Here is a 5,351-nt window from a genome sequence, read left to right as displayed (position 1 = left end):
AGCGAGTCCGGGGGAACTGGGCTGTCCCCCTGCGAACACCCGCCGCGTTTCGAGAGAGCTCGGCTGCATTCCCCCTTCCCCGGGAGGGGCTCCATGGGACACGGGCCCCGGTACAGCCTTGGGGTCGATTTCATCCGCCATCCCGGTTTCAGCTCCGAGCTCCCGGAGCCCTCCACCGGACTGGTAGGTAACTTCAGCCGCTTTTGACCGGGAAGCAGGTCCCTGATTTACCGCCCTGTGCACGCTGACACCGTCTCCGCAGCCATGAACCCCTTTCAGTGCCCCGACTGTGGGAAATGCTACAAGCGACCCAGTGATTTGATGAGACACCAGCGGGGTCCACACCGGGGAGAGGCCGTCACCCTGCCCCGATGCGGGAAGGGGTTCCTCCGCTCGTCCAACCTGGTGATCCACCGGCGAGTTCACCCCGGGGAGGAGGCCGTTCAAGCTGCACCGACTGCGGGAAGGCGTTCACCCACTCGTCGCACCTGGTGATCCACCGGCGGGTCCACACCGGGGAGAGGCCCTTCACCTGCTCCCAGTGCGGGAAGGGCTTCAAGGATTCCCTCCAGACTGCTGATCCACCAGCGCGTCCACACCGGGGAGCGGCCCTTCATTTGTTTGGCGTGCGGGAAGGGCTTCACCCGGTCCTCCACCCTGGTGACCCACCAGCGGGTCCACACCGGCGAGCGGCCGTTCACCTGCCCCGATTGGCGGGAAGGGGTTCCTCCGCTCGTCCAACCTGGTGATCCACCGGCGAGTCCACACCGGGGAGCGGCCGTTCACCTGCTCCCAGTGCGGGAAGGGCTTCGCCCAGTCCTCCGACCTCGTGATCCACCAGCGGATCCACACCGGGGAGAACCGTTCAACCTGCTCCGAGTGCGGGAAGGGCTCATCATTCGGACCTCCGCCTTGGTGATCCATCAGCGCCTCCACACCGGGGAGAAGCCGTTCACCTGCTCGGACTGCGGGAAGGGATTCACTCGGTCTTCCGATCTCGTAATGCACCAGCGGATTCACACCGGGGAGAGGGCCGTTCACCTGCCCGGTGTGCGGGAAGGGCTTCACTCAGTCGTCCGACCTGCGGAGACACCAGCGCGTTCACACCGGGGAGCGCCCGTATACCTGTCCCGACTGCGGGGAGGGGTTTATATATACGTCCAGTCTGGCGGCCCATCGGCAGCGGGTTCACGCCGGGGTGTGAAGTTCGCTTGCCCCTACCGGGGGAGGGGCTGGTTCATTGGGTCAGCCGGATACTGACGCAGTAGAGGGGCAGACATTCGCCTGGGGTCCGGGATTGACTTGGTCGCCAAAAATGCGGAGAAATCCGCGACTTCACAACGGGGCGAAGGGCCGAACGTACCTTATATGGATTATATAAACTTCGCCTTTCTATAAACCCGCCATTCTGCGGGTGGTAAGAAATTGGGGTGAATCCTTGTTATCAGGCGCGGTTGTGATTTGTTCCCGGCGATGTTGTTAATCTGATACCTGGGCTGGGGTTTAACATTCAATAAGCCGTTTGCTTTGCTAAACTGGCAGCCCACGGTACGGTACAAAGAGCGCTCGCGGAACCCCCGGTTGTTAACGGGGAGCTGAGAGGCTGGGAGGGCCTCAGCGGGCCAGGCAGCCCTAATGGAGGGTAGAACCAGATGTGCAATGGAAAAGCTGGTCCGGCGTACTGTTCGTGCAGATCAAGTCCTCTGTGCACTGAGGGAGAATGCAAAATAAAGTGTAACTGCCTGTTCTGAGATGCTTTGTGAGGTCAGGGGTCCATAGAGACGCGGTGCAGGCCTTTCCCCGCCCGTGAGCCGCGCCACGCCGCCCAGTAACCCGAGGCTACGCATCGGACAATTTACAATGACCAATTAGCCAGAGTCGAAAGGCCGGCCGGAGCACCCGGGTGCAGCTGGCCGGAATTGAACTCGGGACCGTAACTGCTCCGCTATCGTGGCGCTCTTGATGTGCGGGAGGTCTGGTGACAGCCGGGTGGAAGCTGTCCTTCAGCCTGGCGGCGCATGTTTTCCTAACTGAGTGATGGGAGGCAGGAGAGAGAACGTCCAGGGTGGGTGGAGACTAGGCAGTGAAAAATACAGACCTTGCCGGTCCACACCCCCTTCAGATGGGCTGCTATCTGTCCGCCTGACTCACGAGTCATTGCACAGCACAGAAACAGGCCCTCCGGTCCATCTAGTCCATGCTGAACCATTAAAACCGCCCCCTCCCATCAACCTGTATCGGGACCATACACCATACCATCCAGTCCCGTTATGTGCTGCTCCCGATGTTAAAGTTGGCTTCAGGATCCGAGACCTGTTGGAATGTTCTTGTTTCCCCACCCCACCCCCACCCCGCCAAGTCTGTGTTTACTGACCTTCTCCTCGATGTCGTTGATTTACTGAGGCAGTAAGTTCACGGAGGGGATTCCGTGAAGTGTCCACAACTCTCTGCGGTTTGCTGTCGGGGGCAGAGGAATTGCCGGATGTTCTCGGGCGTGATCACAGGAATTGGAAAGGATCGATGGGGACATGCCAAATTTCTTTAGCTTCCTAAGGGAGTAGAGCTTTGGTAATCTTTCTTGGCTCAAAAAGGACCTGGTGCTTTCCTGCCACACATGACACATAAACTCTTCTCAGGCTTCCAGCCGGGTGCAGGGATCGATTATAACTGAGGTTCCAATGACAAACTCTTCCACCTCGTTCAGGGATGATCCCTAAAGTTTGTAATCAATACCTCTACCCAGCTTGCAGCCCGAGAAGGGTTTATTCATCTTTCCTGGCTGATTTTGCCCTGCTCCGTGGGGCCCACAAGGCTTCCCTCGGTGGAACGGGGTCGGACAGTGGTAACAGGGCAGAACCTCTGAGAGTGTCGGTGGGGCAGAAGTGAGCATCACTGCTCTTGCCGAGGAGAAGGTGCTTGGGGGAACTGGAAGGTCTGAAGGTAGATAAGCCACCTGGACCAAATGCGAGTCCACCCCAGCATGCTGAAAGAGGTGGCTGAAGAGATTACGGAGCTAGTAGCGATGATCTTTCAAGAATCCCTAGATTCAGGAATGGTTCCAGTTGGCTGGAAAATTGCAAACGTCACTCCTTAGGGAGGGAGGAAGTAGGAAGTAAATGAAAGGCCAGTTAGCCTGACTTGAGTGGCTGGAATGATGTTGGAGTCCATTATTAAGGATGAAGTTTCAGAGTACTTGGAGGCACATGATATAATAGGCACGGTTTCCTTCAGGGGAAGTGTTGCCCGACAAATCTGTTGGAATTCTTTGAGAAACGAACAAGCAGGATGGACAGAAGAGAATTGGTGGATGTTGTGTACTTGGATTTTCAGAAGGCCTTTGACAAGGTGCCGCACAGGAGATAAGTACCCAAGGTATTACAGGAAAGAGACTAGCATGGACACAAGATTGGCTGACCGGCAGGAGGCAAAGAGTCGGAACAAAGGGGGACTTTTCTGTTTGGCTGCCGGTAACTGGTGGTGTTCCACAGAGGCTGGTGTTGGGACTGCTTCTTTTCATGCTGTATGTCAGTGATTTGGATGACAGAATTGATGTTTTTTGAGGCCATTTGTGGATGATACAAGGACAGGTGGAGGGACAAGTGGTCTTGAGGGAGCAGGGAACCTCCAGGGATTACTTCAGTCTCCAGGCTTGAGCCCTCTCCAAACCTTTCCCCTTAAGTGTTTCACCAGAAAACAGCATCCGTGATCAAGGACCTCCACCGTCCAGGCCAGGCTCTCTTCTCACTGCTGCCATCGGGAAGGAGGTACAGGAGCCTCAGGACTCACACCAGCAGGTTCAGAAACAGATTTTACCCCTCAACCATCAGGCTCCTGAACCAGTGTGGATAACTTCACTCACCCCAACGCTGAACTGATTCCACACATCAGGCTCCTGAACCAGTGTGGATAACTTCACTCACCCCAACACTAAACTGATTCCACACATCAGGCTCCTGAACCAGTGTGGATAACTTCACTCACCCCAACACTGAACTGATTCCACACATCAGGCTCCTGAACCAGTGTAGATAACTTCACTCACCCCAACACTGAACTGATTCCACACATCAGGCTCCTGAACCAGTGTGGATAACTTCACTCACCCCAACACTGAACTGATTCCACACATCAGGCTCCTGAACCAGTGTGGATAACTTCACTCACCCCAACACTGAACCGATTCAACACATCAGGCTCCTGAACCAGTGTGGATAACTTCACTCACCTCAATTCAGAACTGATTCCACACATCAGGCTCCTGAACCAGTGTGGATAACTTCACTCACCCCAACACTGAACTGATTCCACCCATCAGGCTCCTGAACCAGTGTGGATAACTTCACTCACCCCAACACTGAACCGATTCAACACATCAGGCTCCTGAACCAGTGTGGATAACTTCACTCACCTCAACTCTGAACTGATTCCACACATCAGGCTCCTGAACCAGTGTGGATAACTTCACTCACCTCAATTCAGAACTGATTCCACACATCAGGCTCCTGAACCAGTGTGGATAACTTCACTCACCCCAACACTGAACTGATTCCACACATCAGGCTCCTGAACCAGTGTGGATAACTTCACTCACCCCAACTCTGAACTGATTCCACACATCAGGCTCCTGAACCAGTGAGGATAACTTCACTCACCCCAACACTGAACTGATTCCACACATCAGGCTCCTGAACCAGTGTGGATAACTTCACTCACCCCAACACTGAACTGATTCCACACATCAGGCTCCTGAACCAGTGTGGATAACTTCACTCACCCCAACACTGAACCGATTCAACACATCAGGCTCCTGAACCAGTGTGGATAACTTCACTCACCTCAATTCAGAACTGATTCCACACATCAGGCTCCTGAACCAGTGTGGATAACTTCACTCACCCCAACACTGAACTGATTCCACACATCAGGCTCCTGAACCAGTGTGGATAACTTCACTCACCCCAACACTGAACCGATTCAACACATCAGGCTCCTGAACCAGTGTGGATAACTTCACTCACCTCAACTCTGAACTGATTCCACACATCAGGCTCCTGAACCAGTGTGGATAACTTCACTCACCTCAATTCAGAACTGATTCCACACATCAGGCTCCTGAACCAGTGTGGATAACTTCACTCACCCCGACACTGAACTGATTCCACACATCAGGCTCCTGAACCAGTGTGGATAACTTCACTCACCCCAACACTGAACTGATTCCACACATCAGGCCTCCTGAACCAGTGTGGATAACTTCACTCACCCCAACACTGAACTGATTCCACACATCAGGCTCCTGAACCAGTGTGGATAACTTCACTCACCCCAACTCTGAACTGATTCCACACATC

General features: G+C 54.6%; 1 pseudogene; it reads left to right on the top strand.

Moving 5' to 3' along the window:
* The first annotated feature begins 371 nt into the window (after window positions 1–371).
* LOC140716246 (uncharacterized) lies at window positions 372–2,271 on the top strand (annotated as a pseudogene).
* The last annotated feature ends 3,080 nt before the right edge of the window (window positions 2,272–5,351 follow it).

Source organism: Hemitrygon akajei, chromosome 25 (genome assembly GCF_048418815.1).
Source record: "Hemitrygon akajei chromosome 25, sHemAka1.3, whole genome shotgun sequence".
NCBI classification, from domain to species: domain Eukaryota; kingdom Metazoa; phylum Chordata; class Chondrichthyes; order Myliobatiformes; family Dasyatidae; genus Hemitrygon; species Hemitrygon akajei.
Note: the sequence above shows the minus strand (reverse complement) of the source record. Positions and strands in the feature narration are given on the sequence as shown.